This window comes from Euprymna scolopes, chromosome 21, assembly GCF_053919585.1.
Source record: "Euprymna scolopes isolate OS-2025 chromosome 21, ASM5391958v1, whole genome shotgun sequence".
NCBI lineage: Eukaryota > Metazoa > Mollusca > Cephalopoda > Sepiida > Sepiolidae > Euprymna > Euprymna scolopes.
The window spans coordinates 112200392-112224652 of NC_136502.1; the positions used below are offsets into that span (position 1 = coordinate 112200392).

At 33.0% G+C, this 24261-nt stretch overlaps 1 protein-coding gene and 1 long non-coding RNA gene across 4 annotated transcripts in view; one reads left to right on the top strand and one right to left on the bottom strand.

Moving 5' to 3' along the window:
• LOC145242974 (protocadherin beta-15-like) overlaps positions 1–24261 on the bottom strand; it is a 444195-nt gene that overhangs the window by 105795 nt on the left and 314139 nt on the right. The gene's annotated exons all lie outside the window — the stretch shown is intronic.
• Positions 1–24261, top strand: part of LOC145242997 (uncharacterized) — an 84340-nt gene that overhangs the window by 43755 nt on the left and 16324 nt on the right. The window contains exon 2 of the long non-coding RNA XR_013862835.1: positions 11582–11645. This is a non-coding gene — a long non-coding RNA (uncharacterized LOC145242997). The remainder of the gene's footprint in view (positions 1–11581; positions 11646–24261) is intronic.

Sequence of the window (24261 nt, forward strand, 5' to 3'; positions counted from 1 at the left end):
CACACACATATATACAAACACACACACACATATATACAAACACACACACACACATGTATACATATATACACATATCCAAAAACATATACAACTTGAACAAATACATACATACATATATACAGACGATTTAAGGGGAGGGAATGGCCGGTATCTACAAACCCCGGAATAAGACAAATAAATGTGTATATAAATGCATATAGTAAAATATAAGTAAACAAATACATAGAATAAAAATAAGTAGGCTGATGTATATATTTAATTAATAGGTATACTTATACCATAAAACGGAGACAGCAGATGGGAAACCGGCCAAAGAAATAAAGAAAAACAAATAAAATTAAAAATATAAAAAGCTTAGAAGGTAAGATAAAAAATTTAAAAAATAAATAAAAAAATTTATGGGAAAAGATATATATTGGAAGGGTTAACTTAATAGCTATGTAATTTCAAATTTACCATGTTTAAATTTGGACATATGTTTGCAATATGAGATCAGTTCGTTTTTAGAGTTTATTATATTACTACTTTGAGGGGAGGTGATAATAGTTATAGCTTCAGCTGTACAGAGGTGATAAGACTTAGATCCTGGAGTATAAGACTTAACTTTTTTTAGGATGGTCCATTTAATTGAAAAGTGGGTATTGGCAGAATTAAGCTTTTGAACCAGTGTAGTTAGAGAAGTTCCCTGGTTATTATTCGAATTTATATAATATATATATATATATATATATATATATATATATATATATATATATATATATATAAATATATAATGATGAACTCTCTCATCGATTTCGATGTATGAGCCTCCGCCACACCAACTAAGATGACATGTTTATAGTGGTGAAGGCTTTGTGTAGAACCAACCACACTTTTTGCTATTACTGCTAACTTTTGTCGGTGCAGATAACTGTCACAGGACAAAGTGTACAGTAAACGGCAGGTTTTTATATCAGTTACTTTCTCCTAGCTGCATGTCTTAACAAAGAATGGGGGTGCATCGCTCCCAGTGAATTAATGCACCCCCTTGATACCAACCTGGAAATTTCTACAATTCGGCGTTGTACATACAGCGCCTAGACTTCTCAAATGGTCACCCATCTGATACTGGCCAGGCTCAACGTTGCTTATCTTCAGTGATCTGGCGAGAACTAGTGTGTCAACGTGATTATTATTTTATTCAATTAAGGTAAACAAAATTATAAGTCACTACAATAAATTTACTATGTTAGTCTTAAAAGACATCATCAGGCGACAAGAGACCTCTGGTGCTATTCAAGGCAAGTCATTTCCAGAAAAATGAAACAGTAACTTTATTGTAGCGACTTATGGTAATTTTGTTTACCTAAATTGAATAAAATAATACACACATAACTAAATACTTATTGATCTCCAAACCTTTAAGAGAAATTCATGAACCTATAGTATGGAACGATAAAATTATCGTCCTAAAAAAAACAAAAAAAAAACACTACAGATTTATTTTAAAGTGAAGGAAGGGTACAAAGTCGTAGCACTCCTAAAGCCAAAATTGTGGGTTAGCGCCGAGTCCTGCTGCCACACCCAGGTTATAACAGCGGTCACCTGATTGCAACAAGGGGTCACCACACTCTTCAACACATCGAAGTATACTTGTTTTGACTTTCAAGCCGATTTCGAAGATGTGCGTTGGCATGATGTAGCCTTCACTTGAAACCACACCAAAGACCATAACCGTGGCCGTATATTTTATTTTATTTTTTTTTTATCACTGTGGACACGTCCCTGTTATCCATATTTGCATTTTGAGGATGCTGGCAATGGTCCTATTGTTATGACTTGAATCGGTTGAGTGCATGAGCTGTACAGCGGCGCATCTCTGATCTCGTTCGTTGAACATTGTGTTACTTTCAGACGTACAGGGTGACCAAAACAAAAAACAAAAACAGGACATTCAATTGTTTTTCTGAGCATTTTACAGTCAACGGAGAAAAAAAGGCCAAAGACCCTAGTGTTTTGATGTGATGTTTTGAATATAATAAACTAGTTATGACCAAAGTTTTATTTCATTCGGACAAAACACTAAGAAACGGGGCCTAATTAGAGTTGGGGCCCGTTTTTTCTGGGGGGGGGGTCACCCTGTACTAGAAGGCTCCTCGCACTCTTGGGATTTGTACACAATTGGCCAACTAGTAGATCGTCTACAACAACAGCCACAACAAAGAAAAGAAAACGGTTTTCATCAAACAGAAAATGAAATTGTAGGGACTCGCTACAAATATTAAGTGATTGTACAAGCAACGTTTCAGTGGCGCATAGATTTGCTGTATACACCCACGCAATTTTCTCATTTGTAAAACCTGCAACTCTGCCTCTGTGCGCCGACGTAGTTGAAAGCACCTGACGTCACACGGATGTTGTGTTTTCAGCCAATCGCATTACAAGGAAAGAGAATTTAAAAATATTTTCCCTAGTAGTTCTCTGGGAGCCGGTCTGTCCACTATAAAAGGGGACAAACGCACCAAAACCAGTCAGTCGAGCCCAGAGTTGAAGTCGAATCAACATGCTGTAATCACTGACTCCGTCGGATTTTTTCCTGACGTTAAATAACCACCTTCGCGCGCATCATTCATCAAACTTCTCCACATGGAAATACCAGAGCAGTGAGAAGTAATTTTCCTTTTCTAAACATTTTAACTTTATTACCTTCTTGACTCTCGTGCTAAATCAGCAAATGCACACATAAAAATACATCAACACAATAAAACCATTCAATTCGCCTTTTTCTATTGTTAAATAAAAGTCATATTGAACTTTTAAAATTCGCCTTTGTCTTCATGCCATTTCTGACAACCTTTTTTTTTTGGGGGGGGGGGGGGATTGGGAAACATTTACCTATGCTCACATCTCGACCGTGATACAAGGCATCGGTGAATGTCGACCAAGCTCCCCACAAAATCCTGTCGTCTTTTCTAGGGAGATAATTTTATCATTCCACTCTGTACAGAACTCATTATAGAGAAGATATGTGTGCATGTGCAATCTATTTCAATATTTATCTTACTACTTCTTGTTCTTCCAACCTTTTTTCTTATCCTCATCCATCTTTATTTCTCCCACCCTTTTTTCTTTTCCTTTATATCCCACTCTCTGTTCTTTCTCTCTCTCTCTCTCTCTCTCTCTCTCTCTCTCTCTCTCTCTCTCTCTCTCTCTCTCTCTCTCTTGTATATTTCTCTTCTCTCGCGCCTTTTTCTTTTCCCTTTTTTCTTTCCTTTGTCCCGCCCTCCTTTTTCTTTGTCCCGCCCTCCTTTTTTCTTTGTCCCGCCCTCCTTTTTTCTTTATCCGGCCCTCCTTTTTTCTTTATCCGGCCCTCCTTTTTTCTTTGTCCCGCCCTCCTTTTTTCTTTGTCCCGCCCTCCTTTTTTCTTTGTCCCGCCCACTTTTTCTCGCTTTCTTTTTTCTTAGTCCTATCCCCACTTTTCTTTCTTTTTTTTTTGTTCCACACCCCTCTTTCTTGTTTTATTTATCTTTGTCCCTTCCCCTCTCTACTTGATTCCATTCACACAGTATCAAATGAGCTAAGCCCATTATTAGAGCCATCAAATAATATTACACAAAATAGTCAAGCTTGTCGGATTGTTTTCAATTAAATGAACAAAAATAAAATATCAAATAAAATGAAACTGCAAAGTCAAGGAAATGAAATAAAAAAAAAAAATAAAAAAATTTGAATTAAAATAAAAGTTGGATTTTTTTTTCTTTTTTGTTTTCATTTTATATATTTAAGACCAATCATGATTGTAAAATTGACTAGCAAGAAACGCTTATAAACTTGTTTCATCTTTTGTTTTGTGACCGAGATTTCATTTGCATAAGACTTTTTCAAGAGTCTATTCCTTGAAGTGAAGATAACTAACAGAACCAGTATTTATTTCAATTTTATTTATTTTTTTTTGTGTGTGTGTCATCTGAGTGAATTTAGTTAAACTGAAGGATAAGTTTCTTCAACATGCAAATGGTAGGATTCTTATCCCATTATAAAAATTACAGAATTAAAAAATAAATGGCACATCCGCTATTAGTCTTTCGCTCCTAGACAGGGTTAAAAAAAAAAAAAAAAAAAGTCGCTAACTTGATAGGTTTTGCACTGTCGGCCAAACTTCAAGCAGCAAAATTCAACCCCTACATTGCAGAGATCCATAGACGCCGTAAAGTTTTTTCGCTTGAACTGTTAGATTTTGAAATTACCTCTCAGGCCCCCTGTTTCCCTTACTGTACTGACATGCAGAAGTTCAAGTGTAATGTGAACAGACATCTCGCTACCCAACTCCCTACATAGTATCCCTGCAAATCTGATCCCAAATAGTAGCCCCTTATGTCAAAGTGGCACAGCACCTTGTTTTGGGTGTAAAAACAAATAATATATATATATATATATATATATATATATATATAATTTCGTTTTATTTATTTCTTTTGAGATTTATCCACGGAATGATTTAGAAGATGAGAACGGTAATCGGAATAATTAAAACTAGCAGAACCCGTGGGAATTCCATGGTAGCTGAACATTTTTAAAACACTATCAATAAAATAGATAAAAAATAAAATAAAACAAATAACGATGAATTTAAAACACCTTTTTAGCAAATTTTTAACCTTTTAAAGCTAAAAGAATTGATTAAAAAATCTACATTTTTTTTTTAATGAAAACACGTAACAATTTTTTTTTCTGAATATTTTTTTTTAATAAAAATTATAAAAGAACAAATGTCAATTCACTTAAACATTTTTTTTAATGAAAATTATAACAATTTTTTTTTTTCTGAATATTTTTTTTAATAAAAATTATAAAAGAACAAATGTCAATTCACTTAAACATTTTTTTTTTTAATTTTAAAAAGAAACTAAAATAAAAAAGCCTCCTTTCAACATGACTTTTTGTAAATTATAAAATAAAATAACCAATTTGAATCTGTAAACAGACAGCCATGTTTTTTTTTTTGTTTTTTTTCGAAAAATTTTTGGAGAAGAAATGGTTTTAATTATTTTTAACTGCTAAAGAGTGATTATAAAGGGAGGTAATTCGTTTCGCATGTTTGCGATATTTTGTGACACCGGACGTATGAACAAGTAAATCAATATTTAGATTACTAGTGAGACCCTTGCAAATTCCCCTTCATTGATTATATTTTTTGTTTTACTTTAAATTCACCACTTATCAAGGCCGGGAGCCACTCAAGAATAAGAGTTAGGTAGGTGGTGAGACAACTCGGTGATCAGTAATGGTAAAACTGGGTTAGGACCTCCTTATTTAAGAGGACGAGTCTACAAAAATGTATTTACATTGGACTTGAAAAGGATCAAGCTATAGTCAGATGGGAAGCACCTCTACAGTATCTTGTTCCACAGACGGACAGTTTTAGGAAAGAAACTCTGCTCATGGAATTTGTTTAGTTTTAGGCACAGATAGAGAGTAAGTGAAATTATTGACGGTTGTTTTGCTGCTGTGTATTCTATTGAAGTCCGGTGCAAGCACCGACGTAAAGATATGATTGTACCATCTGTATTCAAACTGAAAAATGCTCATCTAAGCACTCTGGTTAATGTGGTTTCAGAATGATTCTGGTTATAGGGGTTTGTTTACAAAAGCTTTCTACTCTGATAGCGTCTTTCATCTTCCAGCTAGAATTTGGAATTCCCTTCCTGCTACCTGCTTCTCTGACTGTACTGATATGCAGAACTTTAAATGTAATGTAAACTAACATCTTGTTTATCTTTCCTAGGCATTGTCCCAATTAGTAGCACGTTCAAGTGGGGATATGCCTTGTTTGGGGTGGAGGTGGGTAAAAAAAAAAAAAAAAAATGGTATGAATGGAATAAATCATTGTATATTTGTAAGGAGGAGACAAGTATTAGGTTGTCTGGAAAGTCTTTAATAAGGAATGAACAGGAAAAAATAATTCAATAGTATAAGTCATATACTTGCAAAAAACACACACACACGAAGATATATTAGGTTGTCTGGAAAGTTCTTAAACATATGAACTGTTTACTTAAACCATTTCAAGTTGTGAGGAGCTATAAAGCAAACAGCAAGTAAGAAAACTACCTCAGATCTAACCTGCCGCTAGAAATGGATTTGGAAAGATCTTTCACTTTATAAAAAAAAAAAGTCAACGGTAGGTGTTTTTTCTTTTTATTTAGATCATTTTATATTAGGTTATCAGAAATTATAAGTTACATATTAAAAATAATAAAATTTCTGACATAATATATCTAGATATATAGTGAATGCAAACACTGATGAAGCATAATTCTTTTGCAGCTTTTGACTGAAGGTGTGCACTGATACATATAGAAATGACATCACATGAACATCAGAAATGTTGTTTTGATGATAATCATTTCCTCAGGGGTGCGAAATATAGATTAATCCATGTTTTTTTTTTTTTTTTTTTTTTTTTTTTTTTGCTGGTTATATAATTTCACTTATAATAGCTGTTCATATGTATTAAGCATATTTGAGGAATTATTTGAACTTATTTAAATTCTATACATGTATTCATTGAAGAGGAGGATCAATTCCTGTTTGTTTCTCTTGTAATCCACTTTTTCTTTTTGGCGGGCTAATGTTCGAACGTTCTGTTAAAGTGTAAAAACAAATTTGCGATAGTCGCAAACGTTTTCAACTTCCATAAGTCGTCCTCAGGTGCCTTATAATCATTGAAGCCCTACTAATCCGTATGAAAAAAAAAACGACCATCAATCAGTCTCAGCATCAAGAGGAAGGTACGCTTAAATGCTTTTAATGATTTTAAACGATTTTAATCATCTTTTTCAATAAATTCAACAGCGCAATTTTTAATTCATCATTTGCTTGAGAACGGCTTATGGAAGTTGAAAACATTTGTGACTATGCAAATTTCTTTTTATATTCAAACAGAACGTTTTAACATTATCCCGCCAAAAAGAAAAATGGATTGCAAGAGAAACAAACAAGAATTGCCCCTGTCCTTCAATGAAATATGAATTAGAGAAAAAATACTGCCCAAGTATACTAATGTATTTATTAGGTTACCCAGAAAGTCCTAAGTATTTTAAAAGTATAGGTCCTTGAAAGCTCTTAAAATGACTATTTTGTTGGCCTTCGGGACAAAATCAAAGTGTAGTATCTGTTCTTCAGATGCTGCACTTCAATTTCTTGTTCTCTGTCAGTGGAGGAGAAATCCTTCACGACTGAGACAATTTTTATTTTTGTTCCTTTTCTCCACGTTAAAAAACGACCCTGGTGTCTAACTCTGTCCCGTGGGGAGGCATTGTAAATAGGAACATGACTATAAACTGTTTACTTAAATCCCAGCTGAAACTTAGCAAATGTTACACATATTTTGTTCATTGCTGACAAAATATTTCTGATATATATTAACTTTCAGATGCTCCTCATAAGAAAATGGATTGCAACAAAATTCATCTTCTGATAGTTATATTTTCTTTTTTTCTTCAAAAAAAAAAAAAAAAACTGCTGCTAAACCTTTCAAAGAGATTTTTTAAGTGTATGGTGACACTACTATAGGAGAATCTACTGTTCAAAAGTTTGTAATGGAAATCGTCACTCTTGAAGTAGAAAACGCTAAAAATTTGTATTATTTGGATTCCTCAGACTACTGTTCTCATCTTGAGTGTCATTTTCACAATGTTTTGGTTGATGTAATCTCCGACCTTATTCAGGTGTATCTTGTTGAACCAGTGCAGTAAATAAAGGGTTCCGCTCCAAATTCTGTCCAAAATTCCTGAGTTTGACGAGATACACCTAAAGGTTAGAGATTCCATCGACCGAAACATGAAAATGACACTCAAGATGAAAACAGTAGTCTGATGAATCCAAATAATACGAATAACCAACCCTCATCTCAAAAGTTCAGAAACTAAAAAAAGTTTTGAAGTGTATGGTGACAATACTATAAGAGAATTGACTGTGCAGAAGTTGTTTGCCAAATTCCAAATAGAACGCATCAGTCTTTAAGATGATGTTTCAAGTAGAAAACACTAAAAATTTGTTGTTGATGTTTTTAAGACAAAAATTGAAGAAAATACAAATATCATAACTAGAGCACTTGAGCAAGAATTGAAAGTTTCAACAAGTTTATGATCATTTTTATTGAATAAATATTAAGGAGAAATCTTATTTCTATCCTCTTTGTATGCCTAAAAATCGCTTGGAATTTTCTGAATAACCTAATAATGCAAGAAGACGTTAAAATAAATATCATTTTTCTTTAACTAGCTGATTAAGACGTCCACTTTTTTGCCCTGACAATACATGTTCTTTAGCGAGTGTTATGGTATATTAATGTATTCTTCCTTTTAGTATTTTCACATGGTTTTTACAGTAATCCAAACTCTATAGGTAAATATTTAGAGATTTTAAAAGAATTGGAATCGGTAATTATATTAGAATCAGAAATTTAGAACAGAATCTGTAATTGTATCGGAAATTGAAATCATCCCATCACTACTTTGTATGTAAAATGGTGATCACCTGTTTGCCAAAGACATCCGAACATGTGCAGCTAAAAACGTTAATGTTAAAATATCACATATTTTCATCAGCATTTCAGAGTTTATCTTTCCTTTTGTTTGATTCTGAATTAATAGTTGTCATTTTTATGTTGCCTGTGCAAAATCCCAACGAGGAATGGACGATTTATCAAACTAAAATGCATTCATGCATCATAGAAAAGGGTTACATACTTGAAATCCAAAGGTTGTTGGCGGTTATAACTGACATATTATATTATTAGCCATACCGTCGAGTTAAGCTCAGACAGCGTCATGTATAATTTCTAACCTCCATTTTGAAAAGTTTCTTAAATCCTCATTGTGATTTCTTCCAATGGCTTCATGAATATTTATCTCCTGGCTTTCCCCCCTGCATATATTTTAATACTAAATACAAAGATATTATGTTCTCTGCTGTGTCTGCATCGGCATAACATTCTAAGCTTAAGGAAATAAAGAATAATGTTAACTTAAAATTAATCTATGGATATGCGTCTTCCTACTCTTATCAGTAATCAGACCCCTGGAAATTCCAGTGTTTTCTTCATCCTTCTTGTATATAATATTTTCAGAAATTCCTCTCTGGACCAAATTACGATAGGTTTTTAATAACAGATGCCACATACAGTACATATAGTCGTGATATTAAAATGCTAGTTTCAATCCGTGGAGAACCGCCATCACAATCATAATATTTTCAGAGGAAGAAGTCCCTACTTTTCTCTATATTTAGTATTACCACTGCTACCAGTTATCACGGGGTACGATTCTGCATTTTTCTACTACAGTGCGATTACACACTTCGTAACTGCAAGAATACACATATAAACATAACATATTCCTTCCAATTTTCACGTTAAAATTACTAACTTCTCCCCAACAATGTTCTGGCTTTTACGATTGGCTAATACCGGACATTCTCATATTCCAGAATGAAACGAATTCCTACATTAACAAACGCTTCTAAAATTTGACAAACATGGTGTCACCCTCCACAGGAGGCACTAACGTTAAAACGACGAACATTTACCGATTGTTAATCATTCAGAAACAGACATTTACATATTGCTAACCTCACATAACATCAGACATTCACAGGTAAAACTTGCATAAATACCGTCCGATTTTCCAACATCGATTATCTACACTTCTGTCACCATCCACAGAACACACTATCGAGCGCTAAAAAAAGTAAAAACTATTAACTACGCCTAAACAGTTAACTACTGATAGCTTCATTTCATGGAACTAACGTGCGTAAGTAAAATAATTCATATACACACACTGTCTTATATATATGTATATAGTTGTAACTGTTAACAATAAAAATTGCTTTGTTTACACAAAAGAAACGAAATAGATAAAGCCTTTAAACTGTTGAATAAATTTGGGAACAATTTATTGATTTGGGAAAAATTCATTTTACAACCGGTAAAATCTAAATTACTTAACCTTATCAACATCACATTAATCAGTAGGGTTTTGACAACAGAAAATTCTTTTCATTCTATTGACTCTCAAGTATATATCCGACACAGTCAATCATCCGAGAACCACATCAGTCTATATAAAAACATAAAATAATAGAGTACCCGTGACCAGTTGGATCAGTATGTTATATTAGCTATGGAGTTAATGTATGAGCGTGACACTTGTGACATAAATAAAATAGTTATTTGTGACATAACAGAAACATTTCTATGAAAGTATATTAAAATGAAAATAGAATATAGATAGATTTCTATGAGTCGTTCTGTTTATAATTGTTTATTTTTGAAAAAAAAAACTTACTGCCATTGAATTATAAGTGGCTTGCCATACTTATAGGTAAATGTGCACTGAACAGATACCATAATACTTAGTTAGATTCAAATTTTGATATATCTTTTAATTTAAATACAAAAAAAATTGGGTGCTGAAAACGTACACAATAAAACAATATTTTATCGTCGCGTTGATTATTATTTGTAATGCAATTTAAAAACACATTTTCGGCGTTATTTACTTATGTTGGTAGTGTAGAAAAAAATGTATGAATATTTTTAAGAAAGATGTATTAAAAAATGGAGAACAAATTAAAAAAAAAAAAGGAAGGCGGTGGGTAAATCACCGTTGTAAAATGCTCTTATGGTTGTCAACAGGTTAAAGTAGATTTATTTGCAAGAAAATTGCGTTAAAATAAATGTAATACAGAAATGAACGATGTAAAAAAAAAAGCAGAAAGTATTAATTTATTTGGATAATTTAAACGTGAAAAAAAAATGGGATGCTGAAAACATAACAATACGTTTTATTGTCGCGTTGATTATTTAGTATAATATATATTGTATACATGAAACAGGTCGATGATTATACATATTATTTGTAATCACGTTTTGTGTTTGCTTCCTATATCTTATAGTTTTTTATTCAATAAATTTAAGATATTCGCTTTTCTGAGGACGTCTGTTTGTTTGAATGGAACTGGTTCAGCGATTTGTATTTATTTGTTTACGCTGTTATGGGTTTATGTTTATGTACGTATGCGCAATCGGAAGTCATAAACCGGATGTTGGGTTACAACACCCGTTACAAGGTCATTTGAGTTTTATAATTATATAGATTAACAGATATATACTGAAGAGTCAAAACAATGAAAAGAATATGATGTCACAGCCTTATTAATCACCAATCACAAACTTTGCGGATTGGACGATCCCATGTTTTTAAATGTGTGAAAGGTTGTAACGTACGTACCAGCATTAAATGTCTTAACAACCGTTGTCATCAGTGATTGTTCACTGGTACTAACAAGTGAAGTTCCCTGGAGACTAAATGACAAAAATCCTCCAGATTTTTAACATTTTTCACTTCTTTTTATAACTATTCTAAAGCGTTTTGTGTTCTCGCAGCAGCCGTTTACCATTGATTTCCCACTGATACCAGCCTTTTGTTTTCTCTGGAACTTGAATGTTAATGTTTTCTAAGGATTCCAATTGTCTCTATGTACTTCCAGTGGAGCTGTAGCTGGTGCTCTAGCTTTTTTGTTTCTTCTTTTTTAGGCAATGAGAATACCCGGAATGTAAGCAGGGAGAAATCATTATTTTCAAAGAGGAAAGTGTAAAGGTAATTGTTTGTCTATCAGTTTGGTGCAGTTAATAAGGGTGTCATGGCAATATACTTATATTGTGTATATTTTTACCTGGTCTTCACTGGAATAATGGGAGTACTTGTAGGGTGAAAGGAGAAAAATATGAACCATTTCATCTAAACATGATGTCGGTTGTGATGATGGCCCTCATAGGATGTAATGTAATATTTTATTATAACGAATAAATGTGTCTGTAATGGCGTGTTAAAGTTACATAAGATATTGGGTAACATTTTAGACATGAAAAAAATTGTATATGGCATCTGTTAGTGCAAACCTATGGTAACTTGGTCCAGAGGGCAATTTCTGCAATCAAAATATCATATATATATATATATATGAGATTTTCAGATTACTGTAAAAACCCACGTTACCTGTATACATGTATATTTTCAAACATCAAAAATATACTTATGGAGTGGTGTACGTGATGTATGGTTATTAGTTTTACCAGCAATTTAAAATCAATAACTATTTATAGTTGTATCATTAGTACCAACAATGGAAAATAAGTTTTATATAAAAACAAACACATAAGTAAATAAATAACTAAAAGTACCGCCTTTTGCATCAGAAAATAAGCACAATTTTTTCCGATACCTTAAAAGTTCCGATTTTTTTTCTTTTTATTCCTAATTACAATTAATCGTCCCAGCACTGCTTGTTAGTATATAAAAATGTTAGAAACGAAGTTTGATTTGTCAGCTTAAATGCTAGTTGGGTCTGAATATAAAAATCCGACCAAATAATTTTATATGTTAGATGTTGAAAAATTTTTTTTAGGAGTGAGTGAAATACGCCATGAAAAGTAGTAAACTGCTGAAGGATGAGAAAAGAGAGAAAAAAACTTGAGAGGAATTTCTAAAAAAAAAAGAATGAAAACGAGATTTATCTAATTAAATGAAAATGATGTCTTAAGCGATTCATGCAGGAGATAACAAAAAAAAAAAAAAGAATAGAAAGACGCCATTTAATTAAAAGTTCACACTTATATTTGACAGTTTGCTCCTCTTTAGTGATTAATTAATTCACTTTTTCTTCCCCCCCTCCCCCCCCGCATTTTTTATTTTGGGGTTGATAATGAATTTTAATTTTAAATCTGTTTTATCTTGGCAAAAAGCCATTACGATGACACGATCTTGCTGTAACGTTGTTCCCTTTGAAACTAGGAAGAGCGAATAGGGAGGGGCAGGTATTAATAGAAGGAAAATCCGTGTGACAAAATTAAATTCCAAGTTATGCTTTGTTTTGCTTGCATTGCGGCAGCTCAACTCTTTTTGGGCTTATTTAATTCTGAAAATCAAAAGCCTCAATTTTGTAGGGAATTACCCCCACCCACCCTCCCCCCAAAAGGCTAAATCATTTTTTATTTGATCTTTTACTAGTATAAATTAAGCTTAAATATATTTGAATTCATGCAGATTTCGTATTTATCATTACAAAACCAATTCTCAATTGAATATTAAATTGTACCTAATATATAACTCTGATTTCCAAAGTTTTTAAAAAATGACTTGAGCTGGAATCGAAACCAAAACAGTTAACACTCTAGCCGCATTTTCTACCGTTTGAGCTTCCAACAGATACATAAAAATTTTTTAAAATCAAACCACTTCAAGCTATGAATAAATTTGCGCATGCACAAAAACAATAAAAATATGTCGGCAAGTTGAAATGAACATTTTGCATTTTTTTTTTTTTTTTTTTTTTACAGTGATCACCACTTATCAAGGCCCTGAAGCCACTCAGGGATAAGGGTTATTGCAAGTACATTACGTTAGTGTGGAGATTTGATGAAGTGTTCAGAAAAATTTCCGACATCTCAGACTACTGGTCACCAAGTACTACCGAACTTTGAGCAGCTTTTTCTTCACCCTTTGTCAGAAAAATCACTCATTGAATGAGGACTTAATGACAAAATAGGAGAAGCGAGAGTTACTGGAGCTGCCGATAACACATCCACTGTATTATCTACTCTCCATATATTTCAGCTTGCCGACATATTTCTGTACGCGTTATTCATCCATTCAAATAATGATTTTATTCTTTATAAACCATTTTTGGTGTATGATTACAATTTCTTGTTAATTTCAGTGTCATGTGACCAGTGGTTTAAAAGTTTATCGGTTAAATATTTTCACACACACATGCATGCATACTCTTTCATTTATTTATATAGATTATTATTTACATGTTTGCAATCCTTTTGCTTTCAGACATTCTATTATGAAACTTGACAGCATGACTGGAAAAGTTACTGTTCTTCCATATGACGTTTACATCTACTCAACATGTTATCATGGGATTGCTTCCCTGCTAACTACAACAACAAATCTAATGCCAACAAACATTTGTCATAAGCTGTCGTCATAAGTAGGGCTATGACAACAGCGTATTCTTTTCATTGTTTGGGCTCTCGAGTATATATCCGACACAGTTAATCAACCGAGAACCACACCACTCTATATAAAAGCATATAAGATATCAACAGATACACACTCGAGAGTCCAAACAATGAAAAGAATATGCTGTTGTCCTAGCTCTACTCACAAGTAATCAAATTTTGTTCTATTCCATTCATTATTTTCGATCCTCTCATAATTAATGATGAGACAATTCCGATATTTTCTCTGTTTCTGATTCTTTATTAATCTCAACATTTAATTATGAAATAATTTTGTCCCGTTTACCATAAAAAAAAAGAAAAATGTAGCCTAGTGGGAGATGCCCTTTTCCCTTCCCTGCAACCTCTCTCCCACAGAAGAGACATTGCGAGCCTATCGTTGTTTTATCATTATTTCCATGGGAAGTGCTCGTCTGAGCTCAAATCTCTGGTCCCCCCCTCACCATTCTTTCACAAAAAACACCCGTCTAGCTGAAACCACTGTCAGTAATTTTCCCCACTCTTTATCTGTGCCTAAATCAAAACATAGATTCCATGAACAAAGGTTCTTTCTTAGAAGTGCACGCCTGTAAAGCTCTGTTCCGTTTGCCTTTTTCCCACCTGACTACAACTTGGATGTCTTCAAGTCCAACATAAACAAATTCCTGATGAACCGCCCCCCTTAAGTAAGACACTTTATTAGATCTCCATTACTAACGATTACTACGATACTATCCCATTGATTACTGTACACGCAATAGCCCTTATCTCCGAGTGGCCTCCGGGCCTTGATAAGTGGTGACTTCCATGTAAAATTAAAAAAAAACACATGTTAAATGTGTATATATTTTCTCAAACGTTAAAAGACACTTGTGAGAGGGTGATCTATAGTTTGAAGTTTTACTGGAAATTTAACTCAATAAATATTTATTAATTTATTATTACTACAAGCAGTGGAAAGATTAAAAATAAATAAAATAAAAAAATATAATTAAAGGAATCGTTTTTGGCATCTGAAAATAAGCACAATTTTTTTTCGATTTCTGATTCAGATGAATCGTCCCAACACTACTCATAATATTTGTCGTTCACTTGACAATCTGTCTCATTTAAGCCTTATCCTCGAGTAGCTTTTAGCCTAAATGATGACTCCACAAAAAACAAAACAAAAAAAAACGATGGAATTTATTGGTGTGTGCCAAAACAGTTTCTCCTTCACACCCCCTTTTTTCCTCCTTTCTTTTGTTCTGTTTTATACTCGTGATAATTATTCATAGTCTTTTCATCGCGTTTTTAGACAATATTCCCCCATCTTGTTGACGTTTACTCTGAAAGAGTCTGTTTATTATACAAACATTATTGGTTACATATGTGCATACGTGTTTCAGTGGAATCTCAATTCAGAGACCGCCTCATCAGACCAAAAAGGGGCGCTATTGAAACCTTCCAATAACCCTTTTTTTTAGTCTGATGAGGGGGTCTCTCTGAATTGAGATTTCACTGAAACATGTACGCACATTGCATGTATGTGACCAATTTTTGTATGATAAATAACTATATACCAACTCTGTCCTCCATTGAGCACTTTAATAATCACACGGGTTTCATTGAATTTATATCTAGGAAACTGATCTATACAATTATTATACACTCACACACACATATACTAGCAGACCGCCCGACGTTGCCCTGTCGTAAAATATGCATACATATTATACTTTAATTAATGCAGAATTCTTATCTATAAATATAAAAGCGAAAATGTATGCATGCATATATGTATGTACGCTTTTCCTCGATGTTCACAAAAGGCTTCTTTCAGAGAAGCGCTCGCTCATCTATAAATTGTAATATCTCAGTTAACCATGGAGCTCGCCTGTCTATTTAATTTTATTGACTTTCAAACGTTAATTATTCCACATTTCCCGCATCGGCACGCGTTACATTTTGTTTTCGGTATAAACAAAAAGTGAAACTCGACTCTAATCACAGGCCCAGAGTCAGTGGTCTCTAGAGAGCTAAATAACGTTTGGTCAATGTCGACTTCGTCATATCAGACGGTAGCTTTCATTTCGAGACGAGGGAGCGGGTTTTTAAAACCAAACAAACCGATTTATTGACCTCATTAAAAAACTGTCCCGCACAAAATGCTAACTGCTGAATAGCCGTCACGTCAATCAAAAACGCGCACCTGTTTTTTTTTCACATTTTACTATTTTCCAACTGCGCGTCGTCAAGGCTTCGTTTTTTTCACGGGCACCTGTTTTTTTTCACATTTCGGGGTTTTTTCACACACACCTACAAACACCCGGGCAACGCCGGTACAGTATGTAACGTTAAATTCCTTTTAAAAAAAAAGGTGAAGTAAAAAAAAAAAGGTGAAGTAAAAAAAAAAAAAAAAAAAAAAAAAAACGGAAAGAAACTGAGACATGGGCGAGTATTTTTTTTTTTCTGAACAGTTTACTGCTTGTAGGAAAAAAAATAATATTCGAGCTGAGATCGAAACCTAAAGACGGTGAAGTACCATAACCATTTCACGAGCTTGGCATAACTTTTAAATAAATAATATTAAATAAATTATAATTTTGACATAAATAAATAATAATAATAATAAATAAATTATAACTTTTAAATAAATAATAAATAGATTATAAGATTTAAATAAATAAATATAAATAAATTATAATACTTAAATAAATAATAGATTATAAGATTTAAATGAATAAAAAAATATAAATAAATTATAACTTTTAAATAAATAAATGAATTATAATACTTGAATGAATAAATAAATAATAAATACATAAGATTTAAATAAATAATAATAAATGAATTAAAAGATGTAAATAAATAATAATAAATGAATTAAAAGATGTAAATAAATAATAATAAATGAATTAAAAGATGTAAATAAATAATAATAAATGAATTATAAGGTTTAAATAACTAAATATTAATAATGTATAATACTTAAATAAATAAATAATAATAAATAAATAATAATAATTAAATAAATAAATAATAAATTATAAGATTTAAATAAATAATTATAAATAAATTATAATAATTAAATAACTAAATATTAACAAATAAATTATAATACTTAAATAAATAAATAATAATAATTAAATAAATAATAAATAAATTATAATATTTAAATAAATAATAATAAATAAATTATAAGATTTAAATTAAAAAAAAACGGAAAGAAACTGAAACATGGGCGAGTATTTTTTTTTCTGAATAGTTTACTGCTTGTAGGAAAAAAAATAATATTCGAGCTGAGATCGAAACCAAAACCTAAAGACGGTCAATTACCATAACCATTACACGAGCTTGGCATAACTTTTAAATAAATAATATTAAATAAATTATAACTTTTACATAAATAATAATAATAAATAAATTATAACTTTTAAATGATAATAATAATAAATTATGTTTTCGACGTCTGAATACTCTATATACCAAATTTTAAGTCAGTTGATCAAAAATTTGTTGGGTATAGAAGTGTCCTCACACACACACACACACATTCTCATATATATATATATATATATGTGTGTGTGTGTGTGTGAGGAAAATTTTTTTTTTTTTTTTGATAACTAGCCTAATTTATTTGGAGCAAGAGACTAGATCCAATATCCAAGAATTGTTTTGTTCTTTTGTTTAAAGGAGGTGGTGTTTGATCAACACTACTGGGAGCCATGGTTTGATATACTGTTTTATTTTTAAATCCTTGAAATAGTGTTTCAACGTTACAACTGATGATCCCTGAAAACTTAGGACTATTGTAAGTTCGAGAAAGCAAGTTGATTCAGTGATTACAGGAGATTAAATGGCTTGTTGGCAATAATTTTCCAGCGAAGCACTAAAAAGATATATACTTAAAAAAAAAAATTATTCAATTTTCAAGAGTAAAAAAAACTTTCAAGCCTATATAGGTTAATTTCCTTGAAAATATGTTTAATATATAACAATCGTGAGAGATTAAAAAAAAAACGGACCAAGTAAGGAATAAGTACCCTGGCCGACTTCATTGCAAACAAAGAAAAAAAGGACACCATTCCCTCGACACTGGGTTAACCTTCACCTTCACAGTTCTCACACATTGGCTCTGTGAACAAATATTATGTTGTGACAAAACTTTTAAAACTACACTTTGCATTGATATATATATATATTTAACTAGAACGACCCGTTAACCAGCGTTGCTCAGTGGAAGCATGCCCTCCCTTTGTAAAAAATTAAACTATGGTTGTTGTTGGTGGCCAACCTCACATTAAGAACAGCTTTTTGGAATAGACCCCCCCCAACCTCATGTTAAGAATGGCTTTCGGAATAGACACCCAATTTTTTTTAGGGGAGTGTTAAATATTTGCCTCAAATTTTACTTTGATATTCGTTGTCAGCATACCCATCCGCAAATAATATAAAAACAAAAGAAAATGGGGAGGGGACAGTAGTGGAGAGAAGTAGATTTGTTTATTGCGTGCGTACAAACATGGCTGCCAGTGAATTAAAGCACATAATACAGGTCTTTATATTTCGAAAACTACTTGTCTCTGCCAAATTTACATGAGATTGTCTTAATCAGCATAGTCGAAAACCTATAAAAGTCATATTAAAGAAAATTGTGGCGGTGGAGCTAAGGTAAAAATTTACCTAAAACAAGTTCATGTCCATGCAATGTCAATAATGAGTCCAGAAAAGAGAATTAAACAAAATACTCCACAGACAGTGTAACTGGTGAGAAAACAAATATATAACAAATAAGTGTTTCCGTTGGTAATGTAATTTCGGTTAAAAACCTATCTGCATAAAATATTGGAGCATTAACTTATTTGTAAGCAGTTGACACAATGAGTAACATGATTGAAACCTAGGTAATAATTGGAAAATCTATAAGTAATTAAAATCGTCCACAGTAATAGTAAATGTAAAAAAATAAGAAAAATATAATAAAAAAACGTCCCCCCCCCCCAACAGAAAACTAAAAACAAAAATAGCATCGTGTATGAGTTGAAAAGCCACTCTAAAATCGAAAAATAAATAATGGTATCTGTAAAAGTTTTTTTTTTTTTTTTTTTTTTAAGGGCTATTGGGGGGGATTATGGCATATAGGCACTTTGTGCCTAGATAAGTGTAAGGTTACCAGTATTTAATTTTCTGTTCATGAGTGGTTATTATGTTTGTATTTATTGTTTTTTCTTCTATTTTTTTTTCTTTTTTTTTTTTTTTGAGCACAATTGCCTTATGTAGCGAGCGATGCCATATTGGAAAATTTCTGGAGCGTTCGTTTATATATGAAGAAGTGGATAATAGAATTGTAAGATCTCAACTAATCAGAATGGGCAGATTTTAGGAAGGGAGAATTTATTGTTACGTGTATGTAGCTAATAACCAGCTACGATGGATTCAATGAAAGTATTGTTGGGATATGTAGAATTGTCCCCAGTGTCAACTGGTAGCAGTGGGAGGACTAAATATTTGTAGAGAAAAATATGGACTCCTTCCTATACAGATCTTGCGGTTGTGCTAGTGTTGCTCTTAGGATGCAATGTAGCAATTTATTATAACGATTTTCTGCTTATAGGTTCTCAGATGCACTTGTGAAGTTAGGTTGCATAAAAATGTTTGCTTTGTCAAAATCGGATTTTGTTCTTTAATCCAATTTTTTTTCAATTCTACTGTTCTTGTCTTGAGTCTTATTTTAACAACGTTTCGGCTGATGTAACCTCTGACCTTTTTCAAATTTCTCTTTTTGAGCTCTGGAATTTTTCTATCAAATTCTGGAATCTGCATGGAATTTCAGACAGAACTATTTATTTAATCCAAGGAGGTAGCATGTTCTCTTTCCGTCAGCAATGACTGTGTAAAAGTTTTAAGTAATTTTAAATTGACTTCTAAAACTAACTGGGCAGATCTTTATTTATTGTGCTTTCTCTCAAATCCATCCTTATTATTTTCTTTCATCTTTTCCTTGGCCTCCCTCTACCAGCTGACTCTGCTAACACCTAAAAACTCTCATACATTCTAAACCAACAAAATCTCCTGTTAAGCACAGCCTACATTATACTCTGCAGATATAATCTTTCTCTAAGGTCGTCGTGAAGCCACTTGATGTAAGGCGGTAACAAGAACAAAAGATGATTATCACAAAGACAGAAGATGCCTATTGACCTTGGTCTTGAAAAGACCAGTGCTATAAGTAGGAAGTTTATATTGTTTGTTTGTTACTGTGCACATTGGGTGACGTCACAAAAGTGAAAAAAAGTAGTGGAAGGAGGCGAATGATAAAAATGATTACGTCATAGGAAGGAGATAAAAACAAGGGAGAGGAGGAGGCATAAAAAACGAATAAGTATGTGTTTTTTAATGAAAAACGCGCCAGACAAAACGTAAAGCCACTTGATGTAAGTAGGTAACAAGAACGAAAATAGATGCCTATTGACCTAAGTTTTGAAAAGACCAAGGTTATAGATAGGAGGAAGACAGGGAAAAATGTTCTACAAGCCTCGATTTTTTTAAAAGAAGCTACTGGAATAGGAAGCTGTATTACAATGAAATATTAAGACAGCGAATTGATGAAAACCACTAGACCAACGAGTCAAACGAGCTGATACAAAGGAAGCAGGGGAATTGATCAGACAATTCTGAAGAACATGTGTCATAATAACATGTATTTATGAAGGAAATGTTGCTGAAAAGAAGAAAGGGTTGGGGCCCAATCACATTATAGATACGTTTCTAGAATTTATCAAGAAACTTTAAATGAGATTCATCAACCCAAATGTAACGACAGTACTTCATACGTGATCTAAGTCAATTTTTAAGAGTCACGTTATGCATCGGATCATGCTCTTATCATTGTTCTCCATGAAACACACACCGCTAACCATCACTGGGAAGGTTTCTCTGCCATCAGCATCATTTTGCAATCGCAATCAAGATGAAGTTCGGTAAACTCCATCAGCTTTTCATATGGCTGTTAATATGTGCGCACGCCACCACTACACACATTGGAAAGCAGAAGCACTGACCTGACCTTTCACCTACATACAGCGCTTTGGAAGTCCTAAATAGTCACCGATTTGGTGTTGGCCAGGTTCGGTGTTGCTTAACTTCAGTGATCTGATGAGACCCGTCATGATCTTATTCATACATAAAATATTTCATTTTTCGTATCGAAGCAAAAAGAAAGTAGAAGATTTTTTCCAATCGAAAAAAAAAAAAGAAGTTCTTTTACCATTATTGTTTTACAACATAAATCTTTTTCTTTTTCTCGAGTAAAACGCCATTTTCCATCTCCTTAATAAATATATTTTTTTTTTATTTTAAAATGAATCAAAAATGAAATAGTGAAAATACATTGTTACTTATTTTCAAAGGATTAGCCTTTCACCTAGATACAACGCCTACGTACTCCCAAATGGTCTGGCCAGTTTCAGCGTTGCCTTCAGTGATCTGACGAGATTTTTTTTTTTTTTTTTTACATGGTGGTCACCACTAATCAAGGCCCGGAAGCCACTCGGGGATAAGGGTTATTGCATGTACAGTAATCAATGGGATAGTATCATAGTAATCGTTAGTATTGAAGATTTGATAGTGTCTTACTTAAGGAGGCGGTTCATCAGGAATTTGTTTATGTTGGACTTGAAGACATCCAATCCAAGTTGTAGTCTCATATTTTTGTCATCGAAATTGGTGAAATCGTCCACTTTTTTTTTTTTTTTTTTTTTTTTTTTTTAGCAAATCGATTGATTGTTTGTTCTAGTTAGGGACACCCCATCATAGTATACCAAGAGGAAGCTTCACATGTCTCCCCGCAGTGACTTAGTTAACAATACATTGTAGTTTACAGTGCACTGTAAAAAATCTACTGGTGATTTTGTAAAATTATATGTAAACTAGTGGGACCTGTAGAAATTCCGCAGGGGACTTATTCATATGTAATATATTAATGTTGGATGGTCAGCATAAATGGAGACGCTCTGATATTATTCTAATTCTTTTGTTAAAGCTGCAAAATATTTATCTAACTAGCAGGGGACGCCCGGTGTAACCAGGTCATAAAGTACACTTTAATATATTTTAATTCTTGCAAATTTTGTATATATTATTATAGAGTTAATGTTTCATTCAATTTTTATATATTACTAGCGGGAGGGTACCCGGCGTTGCCCGAGTATTGGAGGTGTGTGTGGTTGTTAACAAAAACCTAAGAATAAGCGAAGTAAAAAAAGAAAACAGAAAAACGAACGTTAAAACTTATCTGAAAAATAAAGCGGGGGGGGGGGGGTAATCAAAACAAAAAGCACAAAAAAAACTAACATAAGGCAAACGAACGATGTTAAATGTAAAAATCGGAAAAAGAAAACAGAAAAACGAACGTTAAAACCAAAAACACGTGAGAAATAGCTTAAATAAACCTGTTTCGATATTAAAATTTTAAAAATCGGTGGGTACCCGGGTGTTTTTGGGTGTGTGTGGTCGGTCGGGGGGTGTTAATGAAAACCTAAGAATAAGCGTAGTAAAAAAAAACAAAAAAAAAACAGAAAAACGAACGTTACATGAAAAATGGCTTAAATAACCCTGCTTCAATATTTAAATTAAAAAAATCGAAAAAAAAAAAAAATCTCACACTATGATTCGAACCCAATTAGAGATATGAGCAGCAACATGTCTATTCACATTACATTTGAACTTCTGCATGTCAGTACAGTTGGGAAAGCAGAATCCTGGATGGTAGTTCCAAAGTCTAGCAGTTCTGGGGAAGAAACTATTGCATGCCTGTGGAACTCTGTTCCATCTGCCTGCTTCCCACCTGACTACAACTTGGATGTCTTCAAGTCTAACATTAACAAATTCCTAATGAACCGCCCTCTTAAGTAAACACTTCATTAAATCTCCACACTAACGTACTGTACTTGCAATAATCCTTATCCCTGAGTGGCTTCCGGGCCTTGATAAGTGGTGACCACCGTATAAAAAAAAAAAAATAGAAGGCTTTTTTATACCTGAGGATCTCTACTGTGTAAAGGTGGGATCTTGTTGCTTGTCAGGTTTGTCGAGGGTATTTACGTCGAGGGATACAAGTGTTTGTAGTTCATCGGAGCATTCACCATTAAAATACTTAGGCAGAGGGATGCAACATTTCGTCGATGGGACAGTTCAGGACCTATCAGGTTGGCGACTCTCTTTTGAACCCTGTCCAAGAGCAATTAGCAGATGCACCAGCCCAAATGTGACAACAGTACTCTATACATGGGCGAATGGTGGCCTTATAGAGGTACACGATACTTTCAGGCATAAGTAACTTTCTAGCACAGTAGAGAGAGCCTACCTTCCTTGCAGTGGCCCTGGCAATGCTCTCAATGTATCTATTCCAACTAATACTCCCTGTGAACATTAGGCCGAGGAGTTTAAAAGAAGTACTTTCAGGTAATGTATCTTTAGTCATTGGTAGTGGTGGTTGAGAAGGTTTCTTGTAATCATTGAAGGAAACAAGCTTAGTCTTGGCAGCATTAAATGTGACCATCCATTTTTGTCCCCATTCCACTACAAAATGGCGGTTTTCCTCTAGTGTTTCTGCCATTTCCTTTTTATTTTGCTTGGAACTACATTTTTCTATTTCAAGAATGATACTGCGTTCAAGAATCACCATTGTAGCTGAACCTGTTTTTGTTATTTTACTTTTTATTGACCAAGTTTACTTTCTAAGGGGAGGTAATTCTGTTACTTCTTGCCTCTGCTTATGTTTAAATAGTTTTTTGTAATTTTAACAAATATTTGTTGTCGATTTAAAAGTAACTTCCTTGCAGCAATTTTCAGAATCTTTCCATTTGTAATTAGCGATGAGGTTGGATCCTCGGTGGAATCTGTTTCATTGTAAAATGGAGGAAACAATACTTTTCTTTTTGTTGAAAAAAAAAACAAATTAAAATTACCATATTTGCCTCCAGTCAAAGTAAACATTAAAGCCAAAGAAATCTGCAAACATTGTTCTTTTTCTAATAACTTGGATTACATGGCTTCGGGGTTGTCTACTAAAGCTTGGAATAGATATCAATATGCGCAGTGCCAGCGCTAAGGGTCCATACCCCCTCCCACCCCGTTTCTTGAGTTATGATAGAAGATTAGTTTTGTAAAGAAACCATTATATTTTTTTTTATTCACCAAAAATCGAAATTTTCCCGTTTTAATAA